The following is a 19,374-nucleotide window of genomic DNA, read 5'->3' as shown; positions in this document are numbered from 1 at the left end:
CTTCAGCGACTGGAAACATGCCAGTGAACGAATTTCATCCCATGAACAGTCTCAACATCATATACGCGCTGTGATTGATAAGCCAAATTTTCAAAACTGGAAGGTCGGATTGACTATAAAATGCAACAGCAAATTGAAGAGCTGACCACCTATGGGCAAAACCTAGTAAAACGTTTGCTTAGTGTCATCGTTTTTCTTGCTGAGAGAGGATTGGCTTTTAGAGGTGATGATCAGACTATTGGATCCCCACATAATGGCAACTGTCTCTGTATTTTGGAATTACTGTCAGAGTATGATGCTTTCCTAGCACAACACATCCAAACAAAGGCAAAGGATGTACAAGTTATTTATCAGCAAATGTCTGTGAGGAACTCATATAAATTACTGGGGATAAGATCTTAGAAGTTGTCATCAACCGTATTAAAATGGCAAAATACTACTCTGTTTCTGTGGATTCAGCGGAGGATTCTTCTCATACTGACCAACTCACCGTGATTTTTCGATACTTAGAAGAAAATCGACCTGTGGAGCGTTTTGTTACTTTTTTACCCTCAACAGGGCATAAAGGAGAAGAAATGGCAGATGCGCTCCTAGCATTTCTTAATAGCGTTGGACTTACCATACAAGAATGCCGGGGACAAAGTTACGACAATGCAAGCAACATGTCTGGCCACTACAAGGGTATGCAAGCAAGAATTCTTAACATGAATAAATATGCTAAGAATATACCTTGTTTTGGACACTCATTAAATCTTGTCGGAAAGGATGCTGCAAATTCGTGTAATGAGGCTGTAAGATTTTTTAATTTTGTACAAGCTCTTTATAAATTCTAAAAAAGTGGGGTAATGAAAGTGGGGCAGAAAGGTCACAGCAAACAAGACCCAGTGGAGCGCTAATCTAAAGAACTTGACTCACCCTTATAATAAGGGGTATGGAATATGAGAAAATCTAGAGGGAAAAAAATATAATGGAAACAATAGTGTAGTATATCTGGACTTGGTATTCTTAGAGAGCAGAGCTGTAGATATAACAAACTCACATGGTTCAGAGCCTGAGAGGGATAGGCTCAGATCATAAACGCAGAGGTATTTTAAAGCAAATACCAAGCTTCTTCAATAACTGTACGGTAATCCTCAAAGAAAGGGAGAGAAAAGAGACAATGGACCAGAGTCCTAGTGTATTATCCTTAGCCCAATATGGCAGAAAAACAAGTGCAAGTGCTTGCTCACCTTGGAGAGAGCCAATCCAAACTGGGCTCTCAGTATAATAGGTAATGTGCCTTTAAGAGGGCACTACTCTTCTTTGTTTGCAGGAGAATAGATGTAGGACGTAGGCTCATATAAACAATATAAAACTAATTTATTGTAAAACACTTACATAAAATACAAAGTAAAAGTCCCATAAAATAATGGTGAAGAGAAGAGTCCTCGTCCGAGACGCGTTTCGCCTTATAGAAAGGCTTTTTCAATCGGTATCCTGCTTGTATAATCCCGCCGGTTTAAATAGCCAGAAAATGCTTTCCTATTGGTTCTTGTTGTCTTCCGGATCACCAAATAAGGACACAACACAATACAACACAATAAAGGATGTGAAGCGACCACATTTTTTCTTGAGAGATCCGAACTCTTCCCACAGTCTCAGATTGACTTCATTTTGGAGGGAATAGATTGGATCCTCCACAAGAACTACTTTTGGCTTAATGAAACATTCTATTTACAAATCTGCGGTACAGCGATGGGCACCAGGTTTGCACCCAGCTACGCCAATTTGTTCATGTCATACTGGGAACATATCTTTATTTTTGGCGACAATAGATGGGGTGCAAGCCTGGTGTCCTACCATCGCTATATAGACGATATCTTTTTTGTTTGGAAGGGCAGCAGTGAGTCCCTTGACGTCTTTTTCTCACATATTGAAAATAATGACTGGGGTATTAAACTTACCAGAAACAGCAGTAAAAACTCTGTCGAAATCCTTGATCTCAACATTTTTATTGAAAATAATACTATCAAGACCAGCACCTTTTTCAAAAAGGTCGATGTAAACAGTTACATCGAAGGCAATAGTTGCCATTACTCACCCTGGCTTCTTAACGCACCAAAGGCGCAACTGCTCAGAATAAGACGCAACTGCACTGATATTGCCATGTTTCACAAACAAGCTCAAAAAATTATGACAGATTTCTCAGATAAGGGTTATAATAAACAGCTACTCAATAATGCTTATGATGAGATAAGTCTTAGAGAGAGAGAAACTCTTTTAGAATACAAGGTGAAACCAACTACTTCTGTAGATAATGAATTGGCTTTTATCTGTGACTTCAATATTCAGAGCAAACAAGTCAAAAAGGCAATTTATAAACATTGGCCTATTCTTAAAAATGACGAGATATTAAACATTCTTCTACCGGAACAACCTAAAATTATCTATAGGGGAGTATCTAACTTTAAAAACAGCCTTTCCAACAACAATTCGACTAGAGCTAAAGCTACAAACCCCTTTAATGAGTCCAAAGGTTTTTATGGATGTGGGTTTTGTGGGGCCTGTAAAAATACCAGCAACCATAAAAGAACAATTAGGGAATTTCTAGATCCCAATAATCCTAATAAGAGCTATAAAATAAAGGATATCATTACCTGTCATACTAAAAAAGCAATCTACATGCCCATGTGGCCTCTTGTATATTGGGCGGACCACACGCCCTCAGGTGAGGATACAGGAACACGTCAGAAATGTGAAAAATGGATTTGCAAAACATAACGTGTCACTTCATTTTAAAAACACACATAATAGTGATCCAAAAGGTATGCAATTTATGGGCATTCAGAAAGTTGTTACAGACTGGAGAGGTGACGATTTGGTGAGGAAAATGGGTAAGGCTGAGATGAAATTGATTTTTGAATTAGATACTCTACATCCTAGATGTCTTAATTATGATTTCGAACTTTGTCATTTTTTTATAAAAAAAAAAAAAAAAATTTCAGCCTTTCCTCTCTGCCTTCCCATATAGTCTGCACTATGATGAACCAAGATGCTTGTAATTGAATCTATCTTTGTATTTTGACAATAATTAATCGGCCATGTACCTCTTTAAGGTAATAACTCCATTAAAGATTAATCTGTGTACTCATGTACCCCATACATATGGTTGACAGGGCAAGTTGATTCACACGGATGATACAAGCCTGAATTTATCTTTATATTTTGTTAATCATTAATTGGATGTGTGTTTCTTTAAAGTAGTAATGCTATTGAAGACTCCTTTATGTATTCATGTACCCTATACACAAGGTGAATAGGGCAAGCTGCTTTACATAGATAACATGCAATGTTGCTCGTTACAATGAAGTGACATCTCCTTGTTTATATTTATTTTGGATTTTAATATCTATGAAGTCATGATATTAAACTGACCCCCCCTTCTCTTCTCTTCTATGTTCATATTTCATATGCAATACCGAGCACATAAACGCTATGAGAGTATGCTCGAAGATTGCATGTTGGCCAATAATAAAAATGGTGGCTACGATCAAAACGGAAGTGACGTTGCGGCAAGTGCGATACGTCACTTCCGGAATCATGAACATTTACAACAGATGATGGGAACACCCCCCTCCTTATTTGGTGATCCGGAAGACAACAAGAACCAATAGAAAAGCATTTTCTGGCTATTTAAACCGGCGGGATTATACAAGCAGGATACCGATTGAAAAAGCCTTTCTATAAGGCGAAACGCGTCTCGGACGAGGACTCATCTCTTCACCATTTTTTTTTTTTTAATTCTTTATTTTTGCGTGCATGAAAGGTACAAGATGGCTTACCACGCCACAACAGCGTTTGTAAGTCTAAACATATCACAGTTATCGTATAGTTTTTTTTTTTAAAGCCACAAGCTTATTCGTTTTAAGGCAGTATATAAACAAGAAAACAGTTAAGACATGCAAATTGTCAATTCAGTAAACTAGAGGTACATAAAAGTAAGTCTGACAATGTTATAGAACAATTAAACTCTTAGAGTGATTAAAATAGTTTGATTCTTAGCAGTTATCTCTTGTATTAGATTGGGTTATGATTGTTTAGTTGGACTGTTAACAGGAGACATATACCAGGGTACAAGTTGTAAGCCGCTCGTAGCATAGTAGTAAGAAATAAAATAAATTGAGTGATGCTTGACAGGTTGGCTGTGTCAGAGTAAACATAAGGTAGGAACAGTCACTTAGCTTGAAGTGGTCTAAATTATGCTGGTGCAATATACACCTCTGATAGGTAAACTGAAGCTCGGTGGGTATTTAGTTTGTGTAGCGTAGGCTGAGATTAGTCGCTATGTATAGGTAAGTTAGGTAAGCGCGGCATAGGCTAGGTTACCATTTTTAAAGTAAAAGTTATGATCCTGTCAACATTTACTGTGTCCGCCTAGCAGACCACAATCTATTAGGTCTTCCCATGGCATAAGTAGGCTAAGCACATGTGCTGATTGTACATGGGGCTATATGGATAAGCGCACATTTTCTTTTTAAAAAGAAAAAAAGTGTATCTTATCAGATCTGATTGCCTAAAGGATTAGACATAGCTGGATCCTAACTGTTAGGTGGTATATTAGTAAGAGTGCGTTAGCTTAAGTAAAGTTAAGAAAAAATGCAAGTAAAAATAACAAGGCATCTGAGAGTATAGCACTCGCTGAAAGCTGTACTTTTCTACGCATAATTAGAGTCATCATGCAGTCTATGGGCTACGGATAAAACATATGAGTATAATAACTATTTTAAGTGCTACATCCAGCTGGCTTACAAGAGTCTCGTAATATAGAGTTAGCAGCCGCTAATCTCTGTGTCCCATGCTCAGGTAGTTGCAGCTTGATGGCCCCTTATCTGTACTCAGCCGATTCCTGCATTTAGTCTCTGCGTGACCCGTTCCGGTCTGTCTGCGATGGGGGACTGGCGGTTGCCCTGAGGACAACGGTGGGATAGTTGTTGCTGTAGGGCTCCGTTCTCCCTTCGTTTCGGGGAGGCTGTTCGCAGATGTCTGTTGCAGGCTTGAGTCTGGAGCGCTCGGATCTCCATCTGTGGGGGCGCTTCTCGCCGGTGAACGGTTACGGTCACTGCAGAGTGGTAAGTGGACTTGGTGGTCCCGCTGTGGTGCGTGCGAGACTGTGTAACAGGGTTGGATGGCTTTTTCTTCGTTTCCCGCCGCTTTGTCTCCCGGCTCCGTTTCTGGCTGGAGGTCGGCCCAGAGGCCCGTGTTGCGTTGCTGCACAGGCGCCGCCGTGTGGATGGCCGAATCCATGCCGCTGCTGCTTTCATGGCTAGGTAGAGGGACTGGCCCTTGTGGTGGAGTTTTGTCCATAGGCTGTGGCATAGCCGGGCATAAAACTCATGGGTGTGCTTGGGTGGCTGAATGAGGGTGCCTCGTGGCGTCGGGCGCGCCCTTGCCGCCATTTTGCTTGCGCTTCCATTGACTCTGTGGGGTGCAATCATATTTGCTTGGTTAGTCCGCTTTTTGGGGGTAGTCGTCCCCAGCGAGGACCGGGATATCCCCCGCCGGTCCAGAAGGGGGGGGTAGCAGGGCTGTAGTCATCGCTCGGTTGTCGGGAGTCGTGCCAGGGGGTCGGCCGCCTCCCCCAGGCCACAATCTCCGCTCGTTTGTAGGCCGCGTGGCCGGTCCGTGTGCCCAGTGTTTGCCGTGGGACATGACTGGTATCAGTATGCTCCTTGTGCAGTTCTGCTCCTTTCGTGCGGCTTTTTGTACCGCTATCCTGGGTAGGTTTTGCAGTAGTCGCCGTTAGTCACCCGTTGATGCAGGAGCTCTCAGGAAACACGTCCGGCCATGTTGGCTGTCAGGCCCCGCCCCTCCTCTTCACCATTATTTTATGGGACTTTTACTTTGTATTTTATGTAAGTGTTTTACAATAAATTAGTTTTATATTGTTTATATGAGCCTACGTCCTGCATCTATTCTCCTGCAAACAAAGAAGAGTAGTGCCCTCTTAAAGGCACATTACCTATTATACTGAGAGCCCAGTTTGGATTGGCTCTCTCCAAGGTGAGCAAGCACTTGCACTTGTTTTTCTGCCATATTGGGCTAAGGATAATACACTAGGACTCTGGTCCATTGTCTCTTTTCTCTCCCTTTCTTTGAGGATTACCGTACAGTTATTGAAGAAGCTTGGTATTTGCTTTAAAATACCTCTGCGTTTATGATCTGAGCCTATCCCTCTCAGGCTCTGAACCATGTGAGTTTGTTATATCTACAGCTCTGCTCTCTAAGAATACCAAGTCCAGATATACTACACTATTGTTTCCATTATATTTTTTTCCCTCTAGATTTTCTCATATTCCATACCCCTTATTATAAGGGTGAGTCAAGTTCTTTAGATTAGCGCTCCACTGGGTCTTGTTTGCTGTGACCTTTCTGCCCCACTTTCATTACCCCACTTTTTTGCATGTTATTGTGTTAAGGTTTGGAGGTACCTTCACGTTTGTGAGCTGCTTAGTGGAATCAGGTTCTTCACTATATTATATTCTGAGCGCCTACATAGCACGGTTTATTTGTTATTTCTTTATAAATTCTTTAGTGGTTCAACTCGGCGCTACAAGAAGCTTAAAGACCAGCTTGATGAGAAAGGCCTCTCTGTGTCCATGCCAAAAAAACTAAGTGACACACGCTGGTCATGTCGTGCAGATGCTTGTCAAGCATTGGTCTATGGCTATGACAATATAATGGACATTTTGTTTGAATTTGCAACTGACATTGAAGAATAATCTGAGTGCCGTAATACCGCAACGTGACTATTTGATCAGATAAGCAAACTCGAGACAGGAATTTTTGCAGAATTCTGGACTCTGCAGTCTGTTCAGCTGAACCTAAATGCTGCTGTTGGTGTTTTGAAATCGTTAAAAGATTTTATTAATGAACAGCGTACTAAATTTGATGCATTTGAAGAAGCTGGCAAGCATCTAACAGATACTGAGGAGTATATTGTAGAACACCGCCGTCTTAAACGTCGGAATGTCCGTCAGCAGCCACTTGACTATGGACACAGTGAAGAAGCTCAATTAACGCCAAAGGAGACCTTTTATGCTAAGGCCTTTCTCCCATGTGTTGACAAACTTTTAATGTGTCTGGAACATCGCCTAGGAGCCTACAGTGAAGTGCGTGATTTATTTGGTTTCTTTATAAACTTTCCAGCGATGGACTCTGAATCCATTAACATTGCAGCAGAAAAGTTGTCTGCTTTCTACAAGCATGATCTGGGCACAACATTTGGTGATGAACTAATTAAATTTCAGTCATTCATTTCTCTTTTCCTGGATGAAAAACCAGACGATTGCAGCATAGAGCAATTCATGTACAGTACAATTAATGACAAGGATGTAAGAGATACTTTTCCGAACACGGAAATTGCTTTAAAAATCTACCTTACTTTAATGATCTCTAACAGTTCAGGTGAACGATCTTTTTCAAAAATGAAATTGATAAAAAACTTACAACGCACAACCATGAGCCAGAGCCGTCTCACCAAACTATAATGTCTGCTGAATCTGATATACTTTGCGGTCTTGATTTTTCAAACATTACAAAGACCTTTGCTGCTCAGAAAGCAGGTAGACTCATTGTTTAAATTGCACTAAAATATTTATTTACTATTTTATGTAAAAGTTCTCTGCACTTTACGTTAATGGTTCTCTGCACTTTACATTAATGGTTGTTAAACTACGTATTCTTTTATAATAGTCTGCTACTTCGGCAGTTGGTGCCTAACAGGAATTATAATAAGGTTGACCATTTAACACTGGTACTGGTATTCCCTATTCTCCATATTGGAATGGGAAATGTGCACTTGGATTATACAATAAGGTTTAATATTGTTTATTTAATTGCATTGCATTGTTAATTGTTGTATTTTATTTATTAATTTTTTTGTGATATTACTAGCCAACATGGTTATTTATTTTACAATTTAAACATAATAATGTTGATTTGCACTGTTACTGAAAGATATTGTTATTATGCTTGTTCTTCCAACAACATATAACTGTTAATAAAAATATACTATAAGACCGAGGTTAAAAGAAGCTACAGGTGGCAAGTAGGTCAAGCTAAGGACTTATTTGTGAACCAGTTCTTTATGTTTACATTATTAAAGTTTACTACTCTACGAGTTGTGTGTTTTTTTTTTTTTGTATGTGTGTGTGTGTGTTGTGGTGGAGGGCGTGATTGCATGCTAGGGTGTGGGAAGACGGGATCCAGGGGGCCCAAGTAAATTCTTGCCCAGGGTCCAATCAATATTAAAGACGGCCCTGACCTGTGGTGAAACATGCTCTAGCTCATCCTCTGTCCGAGCCCCTTGAATAGTGGAATGGTTGTCTACCTCCCAATTCTGGATAGAAGGATTGTGTGTGTGAAATGCAGGGGCCTTACAACCAGAATCAGCTAGCGGCCCTGTTCTTTGGCCCCAAGATCTGCCAGTTTAGCCACATTTTTGATGCCCAGAAAACAAAAGCAGCATTGGGCCTAATCGCAGATATTGTGTGCCCATTAGCGTGCAGTGTCCGCCGTAAAAGATTCCACTTGAGCGTAGTCATCATCCGCCAGTGTCATCACACGAGCCAGTGGCCCATCCAAGAACTTGTCTTGCACTCTTCTGAATGACCGTTCAACCACTTTCCATGTGTCTCTTTCCCCTCTGACCATAAATGCCAGCATAAGCTGGTCAAACTCTGACGTAAATGCCACTTTATCCAGTAGTGAGTGACATTCGGAACGTAGCAGTTTCCACACTTCCTTGTCTAACAACTTCCTCAGCCAGAAATGCATGAACCTCATAAGATCTTATGAAGGTGACAAATCCCCTGAGCAGGGGTGGCGAATATTTCTGTGGACAAACATGCATTGACTAGTTGAATTGAGGAATATCTCACCTTTGGGTTGTTCGATGATGACTGTATTGTAAGTACCCTCCAATGTCTGGGGCTCACCCAGAAATGTCTCCCTTGTTTTCCCACAACTTGTCTTCTGATTTGGAGACTTCTGCTTGCCATTGGTTCAGAATGGAGAGAGAAGGCAGAGGAAAGATCACACACTGGCAGGGGTTATGGACGTGAACGTTTCCCATGTTTAAGAGGGGCCTTTCTCTTGAAAGGGCCCGCCTTAGATCCCTCGCCCTTCCAGTGGCGCTTAGCCAGGCGGGATTGTTCCCTGGAGGAGGAATCTGATTCCTCTGACACCTCCTGGTGTTTGGTCGTTTATTTGGTATTTTCCTGGGCCCATGAGAAGAGCCTTGGCCAAAGCCTTCTCAACTGAGGCTGCCACAGTCACGTTAATAAGGGCTTATAAGTCAGTGGGAATTTGTGAATCTTCCATTTCACGCTCAATTGGTATGGCAAAAATATAGGGTTCACCCAAATATATAACAGAATTAGAAAAGCAGATTGGCACATCAATGAGGCAAAAGAGGCTCAAGGAACGGTAGTGGGGACACACAAGGGTACTTTCCAAGCAACAATTATAGAGATGCAGAGTAAGTGACACACTAGGGTTCACCCAGAAAAAAAAATCAGAGGTTGCGTAGACAATTGCCATTCGGCAGCACTAAATTATGGGGGCTCACCCCAGGCTGGACTACTGGGTATTAAAAACTGACTGGCCATCCCACACCCCAACCTTAACAAGGTCCCAGGAGGCAGTTGGTAGATGGTGAGGCAGAAATAATGTAATGAAAACTAAATAATAACCTGGAATCCCTGAAACTGCAGGAGAGAGTTGAAATCAGTGTCTAGCAAGTAGCAGAGAAAAACTCTGAACAAAATGGCCACCTGGGACCTTACGCCAAAAAAACGCTCCCGAAAAAAAAAGTGCGGGAACAAAAAGAACCCAACGCTCGAGAAACTCGCGAACGGTACAGCAAACTATTGAATGGCAAAACCATAAGAAACAAAGAAAAAAAAAAAACGCCTAAGAAATGGGCGAACGGTTTCAGCAAACTGCTGAACAAGCAAGACTGCGACTGCAGAAGTAATAACGTATTTAACCAGGAAAGGGCAAAGGTACATTCAGATTACTCTGGTCTCCAACTACCTATTGGGGATGTTACGTATGCCCAACATCCAGGGGTTGTTACTATTACCCAATTTAATGGTACTCCTTTCATCTACCTCAGAAAGATGAAGGGCTGAGTCAAAAATTAACCACGTGGACGCGTTAGAAAAGCGGTCGACGTGTGAATAAAAAACATGAACGCGCAAATCTGGGCGATTAAAGCGAACACTGTGCCGAATGCTGTATACCACCAGACTTGTGATGAGCAGCAAAGAAAGAGGAAATCCCTCAGTGGGAGGTGCTTATTATACCTTGTACTTATCTGAGTGTTTTTTTATTATATGTTCTTTGCTGCTATGGATTAAGTAAAGAAAGTTAATGCAATATATGAAGCCTCCTGTCATGTGGTAAATTCCCTGCAGCTGTTAGTGATGACTGCTGTCGGGATTGACGCATAGACTTTGCTTTGAGTCTAAAAGTCAGGCGGAGGAGAAATACAGAGACAAAGTAGTTGCTTTAAAAGTTTTTGAGGTGATGGTTGTCCTTTTAATGAGGGAAATAACTGAACTGGAAAAAGATAGTGCTTCAATTTCAAAAATGTTTGTATGTATTTATTTTAAACCATTCCATAACGCTAAACATTTCAAAATGAAAAATAGGGAGATTTTAATTTTAGGGGCCATGGTTGTAGCATGACCTAAAAATTTATGGAACTAAAATGTAATTCAGAACAAGAAAACTGTATCTGATCGACACAGACCGATTTCTAAACAAATGTATTGTAGTTTAAAGATACGTACTGTGAGTATTATACACATCAGACACACCAACCATATGAAGCTCCTAGAAAAGGGGGCATTAGGATTGTTAAAGAGAAACAGAGGGTGTTCGGACCACAATCGGGATTGTCCCTTTTAGATATGGACACTTGGGTGGTATGGACTTTAGTGAATAACCCTGTAAGAATGTTTCCCTTTATTCAGATAAACAGCCTGTTATTGGCGAGTGTAGTAAACTCCGCCAGCCGTTAGGTGTCACTCTTCCAAGACTCACACAGTTAATTTCATACAATTTTTTTTTCTGCTTCTTCATCTAACTTTATTGGTTATGCTAATCCTAACAAGACGAGGAGAACTACAACTTCCACCGTGCCTCAGGGGGGCCTTACAACCAATACGATATTGAGGATTCATTTTTTTTATTTTTTTTTTGGCGCTGCCGGGCCGCGCGGGCGGCTTTGTGCGAGGAGGAAACGGGTGGCGGTGACCCAGTCACACCCGGAAAAGGTGTTCCGTGAAAGGGGGGAGGGAGGGGGTGTCCCTATCCTGGGGTGGGGGGGACATTACTGGAAAGGAAACTCCAATACGGCGCCACGGCCGGACCCACACTGCGGCCTGGGACCATAAACACACCCGCCGATCGCCCACAACACCCGGGACGGCCCGCCTGGCCCTCGCAGCGCACCGCCGCCCGACAACAGGCAGCCCGCTCCGCACAGGGCCCGAGCGGACACCCGGACCATACAGCACCTTACACGTCGGCCGCCATTTTAAGATTACCCTAAAAAAAGACAAAATACTGGATTCTGTCACTAGGGGGGTTACCCCCGGATATTACGTCACACACCCGATTTTTTTGGCGCCCCTTTGCTGTTGCCCTCGGGTTCCTGTGGCTGAGTCCGAGACACCCTGATCTAGAATGGAACATACTGAAGGTGATGTGTGTGGGAGTACATGGTATATAGTACATGGTATAATGTAATATCTGGGCCAGTGTCTGTCTGTCTACCTAGCTGGCTGGCTCTGGTGTCATCATTACTACTCACCTGGTGACACAGTGGGTGGGATTAGCTGGTGACAGATGACAAACTATCACAGAGAGCTTGCACTCTAAAGGGATGGTTCTAATCTACTGATGTTGGGAAAAGAAGAGGGACCCTTGTTTTAGGAAGTGTTGTTGTAAAGGGGAGACTAATTTAATTTTCCATATGGCCTTTAACAAACCATTTATTTAGTTGTGCAAATTGTTTACAGTTAGATTTAACTTTATTTTTGTAAAATGTAAATTCAGTGCAGAGTAAAACTCAGATCATTATTGTTCAGGGCTGCGGGTATATAACTGTACTTTTTGAAAGTTTTGTCTGTGCTCATTGAAACTGTGCATTAATGTAGGTTTAATTGTTGTGGAGCTCAGTGATTCATACAAACAATTAACCAGTGCAGCAGATGTAACTTAACTATGTTATGGAGGAAAATGTCTTGCCTTGTACTCAGTCTGCAGTCTGGCTGGAGAGTCCTTGCCCAGGGAATCATGAAGATGTGCCTCTATGATGTGTTCATGCTGCATATTACTGTGCGGTTTGTGGCTGTGGACTGCTGATACATTTATATGAATCTAAAAGCACAATAATTACTACAGCTCATTATGCCATCCCCATCACATTAACTTTGGTCAGACCATTTTTAAGCTGTTTGATAAAAAAGGCTCTCCCCCAGGATATAAATTACTGCCCCTCACCTACCACTTGGATAATGTAAGCACAAACCTTGGAGGGAGTAGACTTCAACATTGTGAGAGTGGTAGGCTAGGGGTCATACTAAAAAAAAAAAAAAAATCACAAGTGGGGTAATGGCACCAGAGAATGTTTTCACTATAAGTCATGTGTTATGGTTATGATGCATAGATTGCCTCTCTAAAGGACCAGTTTGGATACCATAACGACTTCTTCAAAATTAAGTTATGTTGCCAGCACGTCCCTGGTGTGGGCTCTCTTTTAGGGGTTAAACCTTTCCCTGATGATTTAACTCTAAAGTCTGTGCTCCACTGCCAGATCGCTCTGACCCCCTTTCTGCAATCCTAGATAACATAAAGTTCAGGCATGGAGGACGCTGATTGGTTTAGAATGATCAGCTGAAGCTCTAAGTCAATCAGAAACTATTCATTCATAAAATAAGGTACTCACCTCTTTTTGTGAATAGGGAGTTACTGATTGGCTTACAGTATCAGCTGACCTCTTTAACCCCTTAAGGACACATGACATGTGTGACATGTCATGATTCCCTTTTATTCCAGTGGCACCCCTGCCCTATTCTGTCAGAACCTTTCTTTATCTAGGATTTCACAAAGTGGAAGGACCAGACAGCACAGCATTCCGGTGTTGGAGCACAGATGTTTGGGGTAAACCGTTTGTGAAAGGTCTAACCGCTAAAGCTGAACGATCAGGGACCTCCTGGCATTATAACAACTTCATTTTGAGTAAATTGTTATGTGGCCAAACTCGTCCTTTAATATTATGGGACCAGGCCATTAAAAAAGGAATTTGAGCCGCAAAGTAACAGGCCCACAAAAACTAGCAACAATTGAGAAATATAAGAAAAATCAAAGCTGTACTGACACTTGCAAGAATTTAGCATTTTATCTGCAAATACCCCAAAGGTGACATGTCACCTGTGGTGTTGTCCGGGGGTAGTGGATGGTGAGTAATACTTGCCTAATCTCCATCTTTTGGTGGCTTCACCTGTCAGCAGCCTCAAAATGTGTGTGCTCTTGTGAGTGAGACTGTGTACAGAAATGAATAGATTTGTGCTTATGGAATATGGTGCTCAAGTCATAAGGTATGCATAGGTCATGATAATATAGATTCCCATTACCTGTTGTGACTGCTGACTAGTGGGAAACAGCTGGATATGATGGAAGAAGCTCAGTCTGTTTTTGGTATGAGCTTTTAATAAAAACGGAACACCAATACCTAAGTGGCTGTGCCAAATTAAATAAGTCTATGTAGGATGATGCTCTATTAATTTAAGCATCCTGCTCAGCCCCCACATCCCCCACCCCCTGGAAATTACCAGATAATTTTAAAGGACCACTAAACTCACCCAGACCAGTTCATCTCAGTGATGTGGTTTGGGTGCACTAGCCGTGTAGTTTTAAACCTGCAGTGTAAATACAACTTTGCCGTTTTGGAGAAACTGTAATGTTAACATTGCACGGTTAAACACGCCTTCAGAGGCCGTCTTACAGACAGCCATTATAGGAGCTTCCTGAGCAACAACAGAGTGAAACTCATGTGACAAAATGCTACTCTTAGGAAAGTGAGTTGCCTACAGTGATAAAAGCTTATATGGGAACTAACTCTACATTTTAATCTCCCACACACACAGCACTTATGAGATCAGTCCTTATTTCAACCCAAACCAGTTTTCCTACATTACATTGAAGGATGGAATTGAATACATTCCTATTAGAAGCGATTGATTGAATGCATGCTTGGCGGGTAATTTTTAGACCTGATTATTAGCATAGGACTTGAAATTCCTGATCTAAAATATGAGGAAGGGCTCAGGGTACTTTTAACAACCATGCACTTTGCAATATGACTGACCCTTTGAGGACCAGTTCATTTCTGCTGGGATTATTGCAGTGTTCTATTTTTTCACACATTTGCACGTATTGTGCTCTCATATGTTGCATATTAATATAAATATTTTTTTAAAGGCTACAGTAAACAGACTTGGGCAGTACAGCAATGATGGCTTTTAGTCAAGTAAATGACAACTTATTGTGTAATGGACCACACTGGTCTTAAAGCAACACTCTCACCATCTGGGGTCTTTGAATAATTTGCAAATACCTCCAATGTTGAATACTCTGCTGGGTGTCCGGTGGCTGCAGGGTGAAGGGGATGTGTGTGTGTGTGTGTGTGTGTAATACTTATCGGAACCTGTCCCTCAAGGCTTATGCCATGTTCTTTCTGCCAGTCCTCTTCAGCTCCTGGTGCTTCAGAACTGCATGTCCTAGAACTGCATAAACAAAATGTTTTAACTTCTAAATTGCAGAGAATTGAGCAGTGAGATTGCAGGGTCATGATCTTTACACCAAAACTGTTTAATTAAGCTAAAGTTGTTTTGGAAACTATATTGTCCCTTTAACTGGTAGAAGATCTTAACTACAGCAATTTTCCATTAAAGGCACACTCTAGGAAGCTAAACAAGTTAAGTGTACAGTAAAGCTAAAAAAGCGCACATTCTTGTGATTACTTTATTTTCTTTCAATTCTGTGTTTTCCTGCAGTGCTGTAAAATGCTTTACTGTTTTCAGCCATGGCAGAGGGACCCCTATAGTGTTAGGAATACGGCTTTAGGCTTTAGAAAAGAAGCAAAAGAACAATGCCAGAATGTTTGGCATATATGGTTTTAAAATGCCTAAATTAAGTGGCTAAATTAAATAGAATAGAAATACGTTCTTACGTATATATATATATATATATATATATATATATATATATATATATATATATATATATATATATATATATATATTTTGTTATATATATTAACAAAGTATTTAACCAGGAAAGGTACATTCAGATTACTCTGGTTTCCAAGTATGTCCTGGGGATGTTACCTTTGCCCGACATCCAGGGGTTGTTACTATCACCCAATTTAATGGTACTCAACTATATATATATATATTTAGAACTGGGGCTCAAAATGTTGACTCGCCAATGCAAGTGAAAATATAGCTGTTGTGAGCAGAAATTCACCCCGGGTGAGTATGCTGTGGCATGAAATGGCAGGTAACGTTTGAGACCTGTGTTTTTTAAAAAAAAAAAATAACTTATTTTTGAGAAGATATTTTGTTGAACTGGATTGCACAGGAGGATAGAGAACCCCCACCCCTTGCAACCTTACAATCTTGCACGCGGTGGCAATGCTAGCCACAGTTATGCAGATGTGTTCTGGACTATCGATTTGGAAGGGCCAGTTAAGTCTGTTAGACCACTACTATGGACTATATACTTATCAGAACCACTGCAGCTCACTGTGGTAATTTTGTTGCTTAGTGCCTGTTTAAGGTATCAAATGGCCTTGGTCATGAAGGGATAGTGTGATGTTTAATCTCCTCCAGCTTCACAAGATGAAACCCAGAAAAATACCTGGCTTATTATATAAGACACCAAATTAATATCAAGGGAAATACCTGTGAACTGCAACTAGTTTTGGTATATATTCTGTGAAAGAATTCTTACAGCATGAAGGTACCATGTTTGAAAATGTTACTCTTCATACCACTGGGGTTTTGTAATTGCTGTCAAAGGAATGCACAAATATAATTAGACACTGGATTGGCCCTGTGGGAGGATTTGTATACTTGTTTAGATATAATTACACAGAATTTATAACAGATGACTATTGAGTACAAAACAAATAAGCTTGTTTATACATATGTATACATAAAAAAACCTGCTATTTTTTTTTTTCTTCATTTTTTTTTAATGGGTTATGTAGACAAAGCAATATCTATTTTTATTAAAGGGACACTATAGTCACCTGAACAACTTTAGTTTAATGAAGCAGTTTTGGTGTATAGAACATGCCCCTGCAGCCTCACTGCTCAATCCTCTGCCATTTAGGAGTTAAATCCCTTTTGTTTATGAACCCTAGTCACACCTCCCTGCATGTGACTTGCACAGCCTTCCATAAACACTTCCTGTATGTGACTAAAGTTCAATTTAGAGATTGAGATACAATTATTTAAAGTAAATTACATCTGTAAATTACATCTGTTGGAAAGTGAAACCAGTTTTTTTTTTCATGCAGGCTCTGTCAATCATAGCCAGGGGAGGTATGGCTAAGGCTGCATAAACAGAAACAAAGTGATTTAACTCCTAAATGACAGTGAATTGAGCAGTGAAATTGCAGAGGAATGATCTATACACTAAAACTACTTTTTTTTTTTTTCTTTTTTTTTTTAGCTAAAGTAATTTAGGTGACTATAGTGTTCCTTTAATTACAATAAAATTTTAATATTTTTTTTTTCAAAGGAAAATAAAGAGATTAGTTCAACCAATACTTGGCAGCCTGATTAACCCCTTGAAACAGTTTGAAAAGTTGTTAGGGTGACCTTTGTTTAAAACAAGGGATGCATGTAAACAAACTAAATGTTTAAAGGAATATTTCATGCGCCGGTGCACTCTTGCCTCAAGGGGTTAAACCGTTCCTGAATGGTTTAACCCCAAAATTGCCTCCAGTACCGATCTCTGCACCCCCAGGCGGCAACTGGCTTCTGAAATTCCACTTTCAGAATTGGTGGTGGGCAGAAGCACCGCTGATTGACTGAGGTCAGCTGACGCTCTCAACCAATCAGTGACTCTCTCTTAAAGGACCACTCTAGGCACCCAGACCACTTCAGCTTAATGAAGTGGTCTGGGTGCCAGGTCCTTCTAGGGTTAACCCATTTTTTCATAAACATTGCAGTTTTAGAGAAACTGCTATGTTTGTGAATGGGTTAAGCCTTCCCCTATTTCCTCTAGTGGCTGTCTCATTGACAGCCGCTAGAGGCACTTGCGTGATTCTCACTGTGATTTTCACAGTGAGAGCACGCAAGCGTCCATAGGAAAGCATTATGAATGCTTTCCTATGTGACCGGCTGAATGCGCGCGCAGCTCGTGCCGCGCGTGCGCATTCAGCCGACGGGGAGGAGGAGAGCTCTCCGCCCACCGCTGGAAAAAGGTAAGTTTTAAACACTTTCCCCTTTCCAGAGCCGGGCGGGAGTGGGTTCCTGAGGGTGGGGGCACCCTCAGGGCACTCTAGTGCCAGGAAAACGAGTATGTTTTCCTGGCACTAGAGTGGTCCTTTAACAAAACTGGCTTGACCTTGTACTGCCTGGGGGTAATTGAGATCGGCCCTAGAGGCAACTTTGGGGTTTAAACATTTGAGAATGGTTTAATACCTTGAGGTAAGAGTGCGCAGGGGGCCTCCTGGCACCATTACTTAATTTTGATGTTGTTATGGAGCCTTAAAGTGACTAAACTGTCCATTTAACTATACTATAAACATATATCAAAACAGCAATTTTGTTTGCAGATTGCCTTTCAGAAAAATAAAAAAAAATAAAAAGATGTCACTTTACACAATTTTCATTTATTTGTTGTTCAGACATCCCTTATAGAATACAAACAATGTGTAAACACTTAATGTGTGTTAGAAAGTGAAAATACTTAAAATTTTAAAGTGAGAGCCTCCCAGGTCACTACCCAGAATGAGTGACCTTTACACAACAAGAATATAGAACAACTAGAAACGTTTGGGATACGGCTGTAAATCTAAAACAAACAAAAAGCATACATAGCGTAAATCAATAAAAAAAAAAAAGTTTTGTTAATGAAATGCACTCACAGAGTTACGTGAAAAATAGTGCTCAAGGGTGCCTCCCCCGATAGCAGTGAGGGGCCAAGTGATCCCTCTTGTTGCACCAATGGTGTACACACAACGCAGGACTCCAGGGATGGCAGGAAAAAGTATAGCAGCTTTATTTACAGGATGAAAATTCACCCAACAATAATAAAATATAAAAAGCGTTTGTATATTTTATATTTTATTATTGTTGGGTGAATTTTCATCCTGTAAATAAAGCTGCTATACTTTTTTCCTGCCATCCCTGGAGTCCTGTGTTGTGTGGGTGTGTGTACACCATTGGAGCAACAAGAGGGATCAGTTGGCCCCCCACTGCTATAGGGGGAGGCACCCTTGAGCACTATTTTTCACGTAACTCTGTGAGTGCATTTCATTAACACAACTTATTTAAAAAAAATTGGATTACGCTATGTATGCTTTTTGTTTGTTTTAGATTTACAGCCGTATCCCAAACATTTCTGGTTGTTCTATATCCCTTATAGAATATTTTTTTTTTTTTTGGGTTGTGGGGGGGAGGACAAGCTTTAGACTTTATATAATGTTCTTTATCTTGCAATATTTCCCACAGGATCTATAATGTTAATATAAAAGTAAAAACACGTTTATTATGGTTTGTTTGTTTTTACAGAAGGTGTGCAAAAAATATATAGTAATTGTCCTATAGCTAGCTTATGTGTTTTTTAAAGACTAAGAATACATTATTAGCAGTAGAGCTTCCTGAAAACTGCAACATAATCTAAAAAAAGAATGTCTGCATTTGAGTAATAAAAGAACACTTTAGTGTTTGGAATAAAAAGCTGTATTACTAACACTATAGTGTCCCTCCGTCCCTACCACTCTGTCTGCCAGCACAGTACAGTGCTGTAGATTTTTAACTCTTACCTCCCTACCTTAAGCGTAGACTCAGAGAAAGGGGGAATGTGGTGTCCCAACATGGTGTTTCATTGGCTAGACACTAGAGTTTCTGGATGCAGAAGACAGTGTGTGGTGACTGGGAAAGGACTAAATGCTGAATATCTGCTTTAATAATCGGCGGGACCTATAGTCGGTCTATCACTATTAAAAACCCTTTAACCACTTCCCTGGTTCCAGCGCTGGCTCAATCTTCACCTCCACAGACGTTCATGCAAGGGGGAACCTAA

General features: G+C 40.8%; 2 protein-coding genes across 3 annotated transcripts in view; one reads left to right on the top strand and one right to left on the bottom strand.

The window, feature by feature from the left end:
* The window catches only part of LETM2 (leucine zipper and EF-hand containing transmembrane protein 2), a 68,899-nt gene extending 57,019 nt beyond the window's left edge, over positions 1 to 11,880 (bottom strand). Inside the window, exon 1 of the mRNA XM_063448425.1 lies at positions 11,861 to 11,880. The gene's annotated coding sequence lies outside the window, so the exon portion shown is untranslated. The remainder of the gene's footprint in view (positions 1 to 11,860) is intronic.
* The window catches only part of NSD3 (nuclear receptor binding SET domain protein 3), a 139,314-nt gene continuing 131,303 nt past the window's right edge, over positions 11,364 to 19,374 (top strand). For both annotated transcript variants that reach the window (XM_063448423.1, XM_063448422.1), the window contains exon 1: positions 11,364 to 11,749. The gene's annotated coding sequence lies outside the window, so the exon portion shown is untranslated. The remainder of the gene's footprint in view (positions 11,750 to 19,374) is intronic.

The sequence above is a fragment of the Pelobates fuscus genome, chromosome 3 (assembly GCF_036172605.1).
Source record: "Pelobates fuscus isolate aPelFus1 chromosome 3, aPelFus1.pri, whole genome shotgun sequence".
Lineage (NCBI taxonomy): Eukaryota > Metazoa > Chordata > Amphibia > Anura > Pelobatidae > Pelobates > Pelobates fuscus.
The sequence above is the reverse complement of the archived record's forward strand: the minus strand, read 5'-3'. Positions and strand labels throughout refer to the sequence as shown.